The sequence below is a fragment of the Balaenoptera borealis genome (assembly GCF_965194805.1).
Source record: "Balaenoptera borealis genome assembly, chromosome: 13".
Classification (NCBI taxonomy): domain Eukaryota; kingdom Metazoa; phylum Chordata; class Mammalia; order Artiodactyla; family Balaenopteridae; genus Balaenoptera; species Balaenoptera borealis.
The window spans coordinates 32923498-32939163 of NC_138870.1; the positions used below are offsets into that span (position 1 = coordinate 32923498).

General features: G+C 38.2%; 1 protein-coding gene across 3 annotated transcripts in view; it reads right to left on the bottom strand.

Moving 5' to 3' along the window:
- Positions 1-15666, bottom strand: part of SLC2A13 (solute carrier family 2 member 13) — a 456196-nt gene that overhangs the window by 138590 nt on the left and 301940 nt on the right. The window lies entirely within an intron of this gene.

Below are 15666 nucleotides of genomic sequence, written 5' to 3' on the forward strand. Positions count from 1 at the left end.
TAGTACTTAAAAGAATAAAGAGAACTGCTACATATACTAAAGAAAATGTGATATAATGGCAAAAATCTGGTACAAGTAAAGAACTTCTTCAAAGACACAAGGAGTAAGAATATATCAGTTTATCTGGCATCTGGTAAGGAGATAAGAAACTTACATGATGTACACAAAGAATGCCTTTGTGGTTCCTAGAAAGGTATACTCTTTGGTAAGTCTCCAGCACAATGTGCCTAGTTAGGTTCTATAGACTCATTTTGTTCCAAATAAATACACTGGAAACTGGCTCTAAAAAATCATAATGCCAACTTGTTGACGCACAATGGGAGATATGTCTGGTATGTTTAAAGTGACAGGTTTCTCACAGGACATTTTTTTTCCGGGGGAAACATCAGGAGCTGTATCAGAAGATTACTTTAAAGTGGCCCTTAAAACAAAGGAAGCAAAATACTCCTGGCAAATCATCTATGAAATGTGACAAAATTATAATCCTGAAGATACATTCTGAACCATGGCTTTGCCTAGCTTTTAAGCCATTCCAAAACAACAAGTTAGCTTTACCAAAATCCAACAGTTGGCATCTGAGCAATGTATTCAGTCAAGCTGGATATTTCCATAGTTACAATCTACAGTTTCTGGACATTAGTCAACTTTTTCATAATATTTCAAAAATAAAATCTGTTTGAATACATTTAAGTCTCATTGATTCATCAATGGCTACTGTCTACTATTTTTTAAATTCTTATTTTACTTTTTAAAATTTTTATTGGAGTGTAGTTGATTTACAATGTTGTGTTAGTTTCTGTTGTGTTAGTTTAACAAGGTGAATCAGTTATACATATACATATATCCATTCTTTTTTAGATTCTTTTCCCATATAGGTCATTACAGAGTATTGAGTAGAGTTCCCTGTGCTATACAGTAGGTCCTTATTAGTTATCTATTTTACATACAGTAGTGTGTATATGTCAATCCCAATCTCCCAATTTATCCCTTCCCCCTCTTTCTCCACTGGTAACTATAGTTTGTTTTCTACATTTGTGACTCTATTTCTGTTTTGTAAATAAGTTCATTTGTACCATTTTTTTTTAGATTCCACATATAAGCGATATCATATGATATTTGTGTTTGTCTGACTCAGTATGACAATTCTAGGTCCATCCATGTTGCTGCAAATGGCATTACTTTGTTTTTTTTATGGCTGAGTAATAGTCCATTGCATATATGTACCACATCTTCTTTATCCATTCCTCTGTTGATGGACATTTAGGTTGTTTCCATATCTTGGCTATTGTAAATAGTGCTGCATTGAATTTAGGGGTGCATGTATCTTTTTGAATTATAATTTCTTCTGGATATATGCTTAAGAGTGGGATTGCTGGATAATGTTGGGCAGGGCCATGTCGAGGGGTGCGTTTTGAGGTAGCTATGAGCTCAGTACGACTTTAGGCAGCCTGTCTGCTAATGGGTGGAGCTATGTTCCTGTCTTGCTGGTTGTTTGGCCTGAGGCATTCCAGCTCTGGAGCCTGTAGGCTGTTGGATGGGGCCGCATCTTGGTGCTGAAATGGGGACCTCCAGGAGAGCTCACGCAGATCAGTCTTTCCTGGGGCCTCTGCCACCAGTGTCCTTGCCCCCACAGTGAGCTACAGCTGACCCCCGCCTCCTCAGGATACCCTCCAAGACCCCTAGTTAGGTGTAGCCCCGGTTCCTATGGAGGTATTTCTTTGTGCTGGGTCCCAGTGCACCTGAGACCTTTGTGCACCCTCCGAGAATGGAGTCTCTGTTTCTCCCTGAGTGTGGAGCTCCTGCACTCAGGCCCTGCTGGCCTTCAAAGCCAAATGCTCTGTGGGTTCTTCCTCCTGATGCCTGACCCTCAGACTGTCTTGGAGGGCTATTTTTATGTGGGAACATCCCTGTGTAGGCTGTGTGGGTTTAATATTTTTTGGTGTGAGTGCTGTTTTTAGTATGGATGTCTGCTACCTCTCACCTCAGTGCATGCTGGCTGTTATCCCCTTGATAGGAGGTGTGACTGTTGTTGTGGTGACCAGAGCCTGCACTGGATATTGAGCGGGGCCTCCCCTTTGCTCTGTGGTTGTCACTGTCCTGTCAGGGGCAGGGCCTGCTCCCTAGATGTTGGAGTAGAGGGCCCCAGATCTGTTTCTGAGCTGTGTTTCTGAGCTGTGGTATGAGGTAGGCAGGACTGGAGCACCCCCACTGGGAGAGAAGCCTTTGAGTTTTTCTCTTCTGGAGCTGTTCACCTGTAAGTGTACTCTGTTGTGTCACTTTTCACCCGTTGTGTGGTCTCACAAATTACACTGTTGTTGGAAATGCTCTCAGCCCCATCTTAACCATGGGTATGCTGGCAATTGGCCCTGGTGTCTCTAAGGCATTGTTTTCACTAGGCCTCCAGTGCAGATCCACCAAAGTCAGGTCCCAGGACTGCAGTAATCGTGCACCTGCACCCGCTGGCGGAGTTATGGAGGCACCTCAGACTCTGGCCTGGCCCAATCCCCACCTGTACGTGCCCACAAAGCCCACAGCTGCCAAAGCTAGACCTGTCTCAGCTGCAGTAGCACTCTTCCATTCGGATGTTCTACAGGTGCTGAATTTACAAAGCCGGCAGCGGGGCTGTAAATCCGTGGTTCCCGCAGCCACAAGAAGAGATTTCAGCTCTTCTTTATTAGATGCATGGCCTCTGGGGCTTAGCTGTGGTTTCAGCCCCACCTCTGTGTGTGGGCCTCTCACCAGAGTCTGCTCCAGAGGCTACCCAGGAGAACCGGTGCCCACCCAGGCAGGCGGGGGCGGAGGGGGAGACAGGCGGGTCATGGGAGCCTGTTCAGGTGGGAGCCCCTCCTAGTGCCTGCAGAGGCTGGGGCCTGCACGTAGGCAACGCGGCTGCAATGGTGGCCCCGCCCCTTGCGTGCCACTCAACAATGGCGCCCTGCTTCTATGGCAGCCCAAGCTTCTAACGTGAACATTCCCAGTTGTGGAACTCCTCACTCCCGTCCCTTCAGGCTGTCTCTTGTCAGCTAACAGCTGTCTACTTCCTGGGTCTACTCTCCAAACCCTACGTTCCAGCACCCAGCCCCCGTGCACCACGGCGGACACCTGTCTCAGGCTGAGGCACGCAGGGCTGTGGCAGGGACCATCTGTGTACCTCTCACTCTGTCCTACCTGCCACAGACCAGTTGCCGCGCTCTCCTCTGAGCCCCCGAAGCTACCCTTCTGTCCCAGCTGATCTCCCCGCTGGTGAGGGGGCTTCCTCGGTGCGGGAACTTCTTCTCCAGCTCCGCACCAGGGGTGCAGGTTCCGTCCCGTTTCTTCTTTTCTTTTTTTATTTCTTTCATCCTACCTGGCTGCACGGGGATTTTACTGGTCCTTTTAGGTGTCCAAGGTCCTCTGCTAGTGTTCAGCAGGTGCTCTGTGAGAGTTGTTCCATTTGTAGATGTATTCTTGATGTACTTGTGTGGAGAGGTGAACTCCATGTCCTCCTATTCCGCCACCTTCAGTAGTGATTTTTAAAAAGTCTGTTTTTTAAATTAATGATGATCTTCTTATGTAAAATAGTAACACCAACATGGACTCATTCATCTTAATAAAAAGTGTTTTCCTTTTTTAAAGTGGTAAACTAATAACTTACTATGCAGCGTGAAGGATGTATTTTACTGATCACACTAAAAGTTATGCTAACCATTTTAAGATTTTGAATTCTGACAGCTGTTATAAAAAGAGAAACTCCCAGTGAAACCTCTCCCATCATTGTGACAATTGTGAACATTTCGCAGTCAGACTGTAAAGTGATAATAAAGATTATGAAAACAATTCAGTCCATATGAATGGTACTATACAGTTTCCAAGTGCTACTCCATACATTATCTCATTTTCATAAAGACCTGGGCAGCAAGATCATACCTGTATGTAACCACTGAGAAACTCACATAAATCTAGAAAGGCAGAAAACAGAAATGCTGAGAGAAAATTCAAATATTTAAAGCCAAAAGAATTTGATACTTGTCATGCTATTCTATTACATTTTAGAATCTTCTCAATGTTTTAGGAATAACAACAGATACACTGCACAAAGTAATGCTTCCAAATAGAGCGAGAATAAACTAAACAAAACAGATATATTACAAAAGGCCCCCCCCCTCTCTATTTGGGGATGCAGAACCTACAGACACTGAGGGCTGACTGTACTTTGTCATTTTATATGAGGGACTTCAGCATCCACTGATTTGAGTATCCATGGAGGTCCTTGAACCAATCTCCCGTGGGTACCGAGGGACAACTGTATTTCGATGTTTTCATTTTTGACACAATAAAATCATGAAATTACAGGTGTTAAATTAATGGCTAGAAATGGGAGTGGTATCAAACAAAATAAGTTGGTCAGTTTATTTTATTTATTTATTTAGTGATTTTTAACAAAATATTTATTTATTTAGGCTGTGCCAGGTGTTAGTTGCAGCATGCATGCGGGATCTAGTTTTCCGACCAGGGATCGAACCCGGGCCCCCTGCATTGGGAGTGCAGAGTCTTACCCACTAGACCACCAGGGAAGTCCCCAGAATTTTATTTAAAATGAAGAATGTGTCCTAGGTATGTAAAATAATTTCTTTTATGGTACTTAATTTATAGAGGACTATAAGTAAAGAGTGGCCTGGGAATCAGAAACTGTCATTCTAAAGGCATCTCTGTGGTGTGCTGGCCAGATCAGGTAACATAAGCATTTGTTCACTTAATATTTATGTATTGAGGACATACTATTAAGCTATGTGAGTTACTGAGAGCCCACAGATATGTTATTAGATCCAGTTGTTGCCCTAAAGAAACTCACAGTTTAGTGTAAGACAATGAAACGGAAAGAAATAATTTTAATATTGCAAGGTATACAAATCACAATGTGGCATAAAGGACAGACCAAATAATTTTCTTTGATGTATAAAGTTCCTTGACTTTCCAGTAAATTTAATGTTTGAGTTGAGTTTTGAAGAATTCATAGGGGTTTGCCAGCAGGTGTGATGATCTGGGAGGACATTGGTGGTAAATGACACGTACGAACGAAAAAGTACAAAATACTATGCTGGGCTCATAGACCAAAAGTATGTTACCGTGGCTGAACATAAGAAGGTCCATAGGAAAGAGAAGTATGACATAAGGCTGTAGCAGAAGGTTTTGTTATAGAGGGGTCTTGATTGCCATGCTACACGTTTGGTTTTTATTCTGTAGGCAATGGAGAACCATGAAATGGACTTTAAAGAGAAGTAACACAATTAAGTCTGTTCTGTGAAAAGATCACTCTAACTACAGCAAACTGGGCAGACAGGATGCAGACGGAAACAAGGGTATATTTCTTTAAAGCATTTTCAGGTCATTATACTGGAAACGCGACCCTGTAGATGTTCTGTATTAATGTGAAACAGTGAGAGCAAAGGCTGGAATTCAATGATGGCCTTATATCCTCCTGTCATCAAGAGTTGCAACTTCAACCCACACTAAATCTTTTTCTGGATGGAGTGTCTTGAGTTTTCATCCTCATTTTTCTTTCTAAAACATTGGTAAATGTATTAGGTTTTACTGCTGCCATAAATTACCACAAACTTAATGGCTTAAATCAACATAAATTTATTTTCTAAAAGGTCTATCAGTCAGAAATCTGACACAGGTTTCATTGAGTGTCAAAAATCAAAGATGCCAGCTGGAGAGGCTCCAGGGGAAATAGATTTCTTTGCTTTTTTTGGCTTTTACAAGTCTCCCACATGCCCTGGCTTGAGGGTCCCCCTTCCTCAATATTCAAAGCCATCAAAGGCAGGTCCAGTCCCTCCCAGGTCCTTTCACTCTGATATTCCCTTCTGCTTCCTCTACATTTAAAGACCTTTGTGATTACACTACCCCAGATAACCAGGATAATCTCCTTATTTTAAGGTAAATTGATTAGCAGATTTAATTCGATCTGCAACCTTAATTTCCCTTTGCCATGTAATGTAAAATATTCACAGGTTGTTTACAACATGCACATCTTTGGAGGGGATTGTTCTAGTACATAAAGGTGCTAATAAACAGTAAAATAAGCAAAAGGCCAACAGTTAGAACGAGAAGGGGAGGAATGAAGATAAGGATATTCACTTAAAGGGTAATCAGTTCCAGAAGAATTTAGACAATAACTATATTCCCTTTCATAGACTCTTTCAAGGGCAGGGGATGACATATCTAGGTCAGAATAATTCATGAACCTAGTTTTTAAAAGTCAGGTCATGGAGTGGTGAAAAGACACATTTAATTTACATTTTAAAATGTGTGAATTGCAATGTTTTTGTAAATGATGCTATCAGCCAACCATTTATGTAATAGGCTACCACTGTACTTAGTCTGAGCCTTTATGTAGTAGTTTAAATTTGCACAAAGCAAACAGAGTTTTCGTCATAAGAGAACAATATGAACAACTAAAAAAGGTTTTCTTTCCTTTTTAGACTCAAAGGAGGGATGCCTTCTCTTTTCAAAATCATTTTATACTATCTATCTGACAAACTATCATCATCTTCAAAGATTCCCTGGGTAACCTTTGGTTATCTCACACATACTATCTGTTCCCCAGAGTGAATATGAAAGGCCTGAAGGCAGTGTGTTCTCACAGAAGACCAGCTTCACAAATCTCTATAGATGTCTAAGAACAGAAACAGCCAGATTGTATGTATATCGCTATCTTAGAGATTATGTGAGAGGCAGCTTCCAGTTCTGAATTTGAATAAAACAAAATAGCTCTGGAAAACATGTAGGCTTTGCTAATAGCAATCTATCCTAATGATGACTTTTAACTAGCAATAAAAGCATAAACATGAGCACTTTATATGCTGAGCAAAATACATATGTTATGTTCCTATTTGAATAAAGCATTTCATAGGAATTTCTGAAAAAGTTATTTTTTTCAGCTTCTTGAAGCCACAGCCTGTCTTTTTCACTATTGCTAATATAAGTGTTAATTTAACAGCAAGAAGTTGGTACCCAATAATTGTTTGTTAAATTTATTGAACTTATCTACCACCAACTTTTAAAAAGGAATTAAGAATATTTATAATAAAAAACATGACAGAATTGCTAACATAAAAATAAAAGACTGAGAAGAGAGAGTAGGAGGGATAAAAGATAAAGATAACTATACGAAAACTTTGGATGTATAATCACTATAAGCTAGCTCTAAAATTTCTGGCAGCCAAGGCAAAATAGTAAATGATTGTTTTAACTGTCTGACAAAAAAAAAAAAAAAAAACAATTCATAATGAAACTAAACTTTTTCGGGCAGGAAATTATAAAGAATTTAATTTCATGAGTAAAAGAGATATGGAATATACTCTTCCTGACACTGTCAGCCAGTCTAAATACAACAAATTAACAGATGAAACTTAGTCATAATTATTTTAATTCATGTGGCACAAAGGTGATATGTACTAGCAGTGCTGCGGATAGTTTCCAAATACAAACCTTGTCTTACTCAATAGCCTTACAGGTCACGTTTACACTTGGGAGAACGACCAAGTTAAATGAGAAGATTGGAACTTATGGAGCATAGCTGAAGGGCTATAAACCCTGAAAGATTCCCATTATCTAAGTTATGTTGTTTGATTCTTTTGGCCCCTATTTGTATCATATGCCAGAATACACTGACTACAGATTTAAGATGCTATTCTAATAGAGATGTTCTTTTAATGGAAAATATTATATTTTCCTACTGGGATGGTGTTTATACAGTCAAAAACATGGGTAACTATGGTAACTACATCAATAGCTTTAAGAGAAGAATATTTCACCCAAATAAAAAAATCTTAAAAACAGTTTACAAAATAATTAAACTTTTTGAATCTATTTTATGTATTTTGTATATTGAGAAATCTTCCTTGTGTATTATTAGATGCAAACCATAAAGCCAAAAATAGAAGTTAGAAAAGTAGAAATTAGGATTTCATTTATATCATACATGTTTTTAAGCTAGTATACTAGTTTATTGTTGTCATACTATTCTTAAATCAGGCAATGATCCAAAAATTATAGTAATCCTCAGAAAGCATAATTACTTACCACATTTAATATATTACAAGACAGTTTTCGTAATTTAAATGATTTTATTAATCTTTTGGGAAGAAAAAAGTAAAAATGTGCCAAAGGAAATTAGGGATTTCTACAGACCCTCAGGGTACCCAATGTGACTGGTACTCCATCTCAGAGACCAGTCCCTCACCCTGGCTTCACATGACTGGAAACCTCAGGAGAAATAACTGATCTCACCCAGCTTAACCACATCATTAACCTTCCCCTGTGCATCATTAAGAACAATGATAGAAGCTCTCTAATCTGACCTCCAATTCATCAATACGCCAGATTAACCTATTAATTCTTTCTATAAAATATATGGCCACAGGGCATTGAACATTCGGGACTTCATGCAGGCTCACATTCCCCATTTGTTGAATGTATGTGTATCAAATCAGGTGTGTTTGTTCCCAAACCTGTTTATGCCTGTCATTATAATTACGTAATTTAATCAAATAATACCTAAATCAATAAAATATAAGATGCTAAAAGAGAGTTACATTAAAAACAAAACTGTATGCTTTTAAAAAGTCTATAACAGTTAAATTATCTTAAAAAAATTTGTGGGCAACACAACCACAAAAAAATTGGGGATAAGATGTAAAAGTCTAAGAAGATTCTGCCCTTAGGATTCTTCTCATATGTCTTTCAGTTCTTGTTCTATTTGAAAGAAACTAAACCTGGAATTCATAGATGACAATACTGAGTGTGGTTTATGAAAGAAAAACAATTTGGAAGTTCAAGCAGTGGATGTGATGAATTATTGTACAACTAAAAATAAAATGTTGAAGGTATATATGTATCATTTCCTCATAACTGTCTGTTTCAGTTAACTAAACAAGAGCCGATCTTCATCATGTCAGTTAAGAGGGTTTCCACCTTTCCTCACCATATCTCACAACCCTACTTATTTCAGCAACAAGCAGCAATCCAAGGCTTTCATGTCACCTATTTCCAGCTGGTCACTTACTTCCATATTAACCTGTAGATTCAGTAATTTGCCTCAATCTTCCTCTTGTCCCAGCCCTCCCACACTCTTTCCCTGGGCCCTGTTAACTAAGTCTGGATATGAGGGTACCACCTTCTTACAGCTTGGATCTAGAGTCCAGGCTGTTTTTCTCTCACATCCTGTAAACTCAAGGAGACCTGAAGAAGAGGAGAGGGTAGCAAGGGGAATAAATGAACTACAGCATCCTCTAACCCTCCTTTTTCAGTTGTTGGCCTATTTCTGGTCACTCCTCATTCAGTGGCAATTTCAGTACCTGCCTCACAATTTCTTCTCCACTTCTACCTCTGTGTCATGATTCTTTGTAAGAGTAGCGTCAACATGGTCCACCCATAAAACACCTAGTCTCTTAACTGCTTCACTTCTAAAATCCTTCAATTATCTTAGTCTCTGACCAGCACCACCTGGTCACAGCTCGCTTACTTGAATTCCTCAACACACACAATTCTTCACTCTTGTGGAGACTTTTACGCCATACATTCTACCTCTTTTTGGTTATCCATCATCACCCATTTCTGCTTCTTTCCTATAACTGTACTTAGAGTCTTAAGTAGTTTAGATTTCCCAATCCGGTGGTTCTCAGGTATTGGTGTGCTACAGAATGACCTGGAGGACCTGTTAAAACACAAATTGCTAGGCCCCACTCTGAATTTTTGATTCAGTAGGTCTAAGACCAAGAATTTGCACTTCCAACAAGTTTCCAGGTGATGCTGACACTGCTTTGAAAACTTACTCCCCAAACCATTATTATAATCATTTTCTTTTTACCATTCTCAAATTCCCTGGCCTATTCCCCCTTTGTAATATTCATGCCATAAAATCCAACTCTGTCTACTTACATTCAGCTATTCTTCCACTCTGCAATTACACCTGGCAGCTGAAAGGTTCTAGAGAGAAATACACAAATTGACCTCACATGAAATTCCCTAAGGTGCAAACTCTACAGCTCTCAAAAGGATGATTTCATAGTATCTCCCTTCTTTCCACTGTTCCAGTCTAAATAGCCTCAGGTGAAATCTCGCCTAATATTCACTGAGAAAGTGTGAACAATCAGAGAGGTACAACCTCATCTTACCACCACCAAATCTATCAACCTACCTGATCAATTCTACATTAATTCATGGAAAATCAACTAGCATTCAAATATTTCTCTTCTAGATTCCTTCTTCAATATTTGCTGCTTGAATTATTAATCTTTTCATCTGCTATTCCTCAGCAATTTATGTGTACCTCTCTTACAATACATACCACTTCCCTTCTGGTATTGGAGTTAACTTACCTTTTTAAAGTGTATAGTTCAGTGGTTTCTAGTATACCTATGACTAAATTTAAATCCCTTAATTAAAATAATGTTCACAATAAAGTATTAAAGCAACCCAGAGGGTTTAAAGAAATAAAAATGTTTCTAGAGTAGGGTGAGAGGGAAGGGTAGAGTTTCAATACACTCCTCACCACCATGCATTCCTGATTCAGCTGCACTCCTTTCCACTCCACTGGCCAGCCTGGTACCCGGGTACCCTCAAGGCTAGGGAAGAGAACCTTAAAAGTGACTGTCTGACTTGTGAGCCTTTTTACTCAAACAATGACAAATTTTCTCTTTAGCTCCAAGTTGTATACGTATAACACCTCATTAAAGCAAACAAGAGGCAAAAAGGTGATGGTCTATTTAAAATTTTTCTCAGGGGGTCTAGGAGCCTGAGTGAGAAAAAAGGGCAGGTCATGTCATTTACTTTATGAAAAAACTGCTTTTGGCACTATCAAAAGGGTATAAAATGGTATTTTATTTTAAGCTACAAGGCACTCAAAAGTTTGTTTGTAAGCAAAAGTTTACAAGAACTTTCATTCTATGTAAAAGCAACATTTCACAGCATGGTCAACAAAACTGTGATTATGCAAAGATATGTAGTTTTATGCACATTATTTATAACTGTAAATCTCTGCAGAATCACAGATTGGGAAAACAGACCAAGAATATGGAAGATGAAGTAAAAAAAAAGAAAAAACAAAATGCAAAATTATTTAGAGAGCAGAATCTCAACTATTAAAATTAATCACAGAAAAATAAGACAAATAAATACACCAAAATGTTAAGATACACTAAATCAAAGATTTTAGATGCCTTTTCTTCTTTATAGGTTTCCACTTTTCCATAATAAACATATGCTATTTAAAAGTATTAAAATTTTGTAGATTAAAATATGTCATACATTGTATTCAGGCACCATAAACCTCCAACTCTGTGAACTAAATCCAATATTATTTTAAGTAAAACAAACATGAAATAATAATCATGAGGAACTAATATATGCCTGTTTCTCTTCAGATAAAGCCACTTACAACTTGTTTTTTCTTTGCCAAATTTAGTATTTTCTTAGATGAAATGATATATTTTTTTATGTCTTAGTGCCCAAAACACCACAAATAAGACACTGTAATAAATTTGTAACTTATCTATTTAATTCAACAAAAATTTACATGATAATAGTAATAGATGTTTTAGTGGAAGATAAGTATATAATGGCTGAATGTCTCAATTATATGCAATTAAAATATATTTATTCGAGGCGTACTATGTGCTAGAGACAGTGGGATATAAAAAGACAAGTAATATCTGGGACTGTTTGGGGAGGGCAGGGTCTCTCATTCCACTGAGGGAAACTGCCATACCTATAAAAAATTACATCCCAATGGGCCAAGTTTTATGGGAGCTGTAAGATTAAAGTGCTATTCAAACATAAAGGCAGTGATCAACTCCACCCAACAGTCCAAATTGTTAATCAGTGATTCCAATTAGCCATATTACCACATCTCATATTCCAACATTGAAAAAAATACAAAAGGTCAAGGAATTTAGGGTGCTAGTTACCACAAGACTTAGTCTGGGACAGCCTTTGAAACCAGCTCAAGGATCATGCACAGAGAGAAGTAGAAAGGACTTGTGAGACTATAAATCATAATCAGAATGACAAATACCTATTTGGTTCACTGACTAGAAAAACTGTAGTGGCAGAGATGGATGTTATAGCCAGGAAGGAAATTCTTGATTTTGATTTCATAGGAGATGGCAATGATCTGAATGTGACTACATTTAAGGTGAGCCTTTGATGCAGGGGATCCATGATAAATGGAAACGGAGCTCCATCCACTGGTGCTCATGAAGCCAAAGAGTTGAGTGAGGAAGAAGGCATACTGGAAGGAAAGGATGCTATAAAGGTCAACAGTATTGCTCACTTCTCAAAGAGTGAGAACAACACACTGCCTGGCTGTACTTGAAATTCCCTAATATGCTCACTCTTCCACTCTCCAAAATGATGAGTCCATCTCCTGAGGAAGAGTGGGCTTGTGGAACAAGAGAAGGCAGCAGAAGTAGAATGCAATTCTGTGAACAAGGTACCAGAGAATTCCGTCACCTATCATGTAAAAAGTATACAGATAATTTTCTTTGTTTCCCTATTTCCTGCTATATACTGTGGATGAAGGAATTGCATGGCGTGACTTAACTGTTCTAGATATGAAAACCAATACCTATAAGTTTAGATGATTACAATAAACTTTCTATGAAAAGATAAATATTAATGGATAGTATAGTCACCACAAGGACCCAGAGAGAAGTTCTCTCTGACCTTAGTAAGGAGGAGTTCTTGTGCTTCTCTGGGATAATTGATTTCTTTCAATCTTAGGGACACTGTGAAACATGTATTGTCTATATTGTATTGGCTGCTAAAACATTTAGAGTAACACGATTCTCAAACTGTAGTGTGAATAAAAATCAATCTGGAGATTGTAACAAACACAAGATTCTAAGTTGTCCATCCTCTTTGCTCATCCCCACCCACTCACCACTGCCAAGAATTGATTCATTTTAAGAGATTCTAACTTAGGGGGTTCCAAGAACACTTTGAAAATGATAGGCTTTGTGACCTAGTTCATACAGACACTACTCTACAGCAAGTTTCTTTTACAGAAATCATCTTATCTTGTCCTACTTTGTCCTCTTTCCTAAATCACTATCTTTAAAGATTGTACCTACTGCCTCTCTATATGTTTATTTAAGTCCTCTTAAACTTTTTCTGGAATAAGGAAGGGTTGAAGTGAATAAAGACTTTTGAATTAGTATGAATAAATCTTATTTTTCCCTTTCCAAATATTGGGGAAAGAAAGCTGATCAATTTTTTAACTGCAGAGGAACAAGTTGAGCTGTAACAGCCTTGGGCAAAAAACACTGCAAAGAGAGGGCTCCCACACCAGTGTATTATTAAACAGTAAATTAGGCTGACTTGATGCAGGCACGTTGACAGCACTGTGCCCTTTGATGTTCAAAGAAAGACCTAAAATTGCACTTGGTTCATTTCAAGTGCATGCAGGCAGCACCAGGACATGCTTGTTCAATTATTAGTGGAAGTGCAGGACCTTTCACCAATGACAGAAAAAATTCTGCCTATGTGTACACATGAAGTTTGACCTCAAGAAGAAAAAGCAATTATCAGTGAGTCAGCATACATTTATTGAGGTGATACATCATGAAAGACATTCATTTTAATGTTTAAATACTATAGAAAAGCATTGAATCATCTTGTTAATTCTGAAAAACCAGAATTAGGAAAATACTTTTGAGTTAAATATTTTTGTGTGTCTGAATTGACTGGATTGCCTTAATTCTCCACTTTCTTTTAAATATGTAGAATTGGTTCTATAAATGCCCTTTTCATTTCTTGTTTTTTATGATGAAAACCTAAAGCTGCTTCATAAGAAACATGGAAGAGAAAAACAACAAGAATAATGGCTAACATTTATTAGCATTTTCTGAGTCTATGAAACTCAATTTTAGAGTTGGAGCTGATGGCAGAACTTCTCTCCTGATAAAAGTGGAAAAGGAGAAATAACATCTATTGAGCATTTACCATATGCCAAGTAGTAGCCAGATGTGATTTACCCATATTATATCATTCAATCATCACACTTTATGAAAATGTAAACTCAATAAGAGTCAATAATAAGCATTTTTAGGGTATAATTAACTCAACATAAAACTCTCCATTCTCACACATACTCAGGATCCCAAAGAGACTGTTATGGAAATTCTTACTCAGTTTATTCACTCTATGCACAGCGCAAAACATAAACCCTATGTGCACATTTACAACTTTACAACTTTTTTCTGCATGAAAACTATTTTCATTTTCTGCAGCTAGAGTCTTTTGTATTGTTTAACACTTTTGCTGCCAAATAAATTGTCGTTAATTCATAAAATATAAAAATCATAAAATTACACATAGTTAGAAAGAGACCTTCAGAGATGGGCCAATGGATGAGCAGCCAGCCTGTTACAAGAGATATCCCAGAAGCATGCTGCCCCTTAAGGGGGATATAGAGCACTAGCTTGTCCCAGAAGCCCAAAGCCAACTAAACTCTCCTCTCCACTGGGAACTCTGGAATCAATTAAAATAAACTTAAGTAACAGACTTAAAGGGTAATATAAATAACAAAAAGAGCATCTTTACAAACGTAGGAGAAAAAGGAGAAGTAGAGTTACTCACACATTCTGTCTATTATGGTGATGGTGGGGCAAGGAACTATTGGATACTGAACAGGAGTTTTGTTTTGTTTTGTTTTTTAAACACCAGAGATTAGACTTCCTTCTCCTTCCAGCTGCTTCTATTTTAATGACCTGACTGTGGTTGAGGATTACTTACTTATTCCAGTTCTATGAGAAAGCAACCTGTTATTCTGTTGTGAAGACTATTGTTATATTTTAACTAAATCTGTGTGTGTGTGTGTGTGTGTGTGTGTGTGTGTGTGTGTGTGTGTGTGTGTTTTGATTTCTAGAAGTTCTTTCTTCTTGGCAAGGAAGGCACAGAAGTGACGGTATTACTACAGAGAGGAAAGAGCATGGACCTGGAGCCAAGAAGTATGTGCTTATTCTTGTCACTGTATGAGGCCCCTCTTCTGTTTTGCCTTCCCCTTATTGATTAAATAAGGCAGAAGCCAGAGGGGTATGGTGTGAACAGACCAGTGATCAACAACTCTTTTCCTTCTAATTTCAGGAACCTTCAAAAAATGGGTTTGCCCCTGCTCTGTACCCTACATCCCAGACCCATTCACAGCCTTGTGATGGATTGCCTGGAAACTCTATGGAACTGATCTGGCAGATATCAACTAATGAATCGATTGGGCTGACTTAGTAAAAACCCCTGGAGAATCCATGTTCCTCTGGAGAAGTAGCAGAGCCATGTAAGTAGGCTGCCTCAAATGCCCAAGTTCTGCTGCTTGTCTAGTTCACGGGAGAAAATGCTTATGTACTTAACCGTTCTAGGTTCTTTACTTAAAACATACAATTTAGCGATGTACTTACAATTAGTGACAGTATGCAAAACGTATCCTGTTTTTGAGTATTTACCCTTTATCAGACAGGACAGAATTGCAAGAGGGCACTGAACTAACTTTTCGTGATCCCTTTTTAAATATGATGTTAACAGTGGCATAACAGGCAAAGAAGTTCAACATAGAGATCCCTTTGAATATAGACAGTATTTCCTTCCATATGGAATTCTTATAATCAAAATTTTATAATATAATACTAC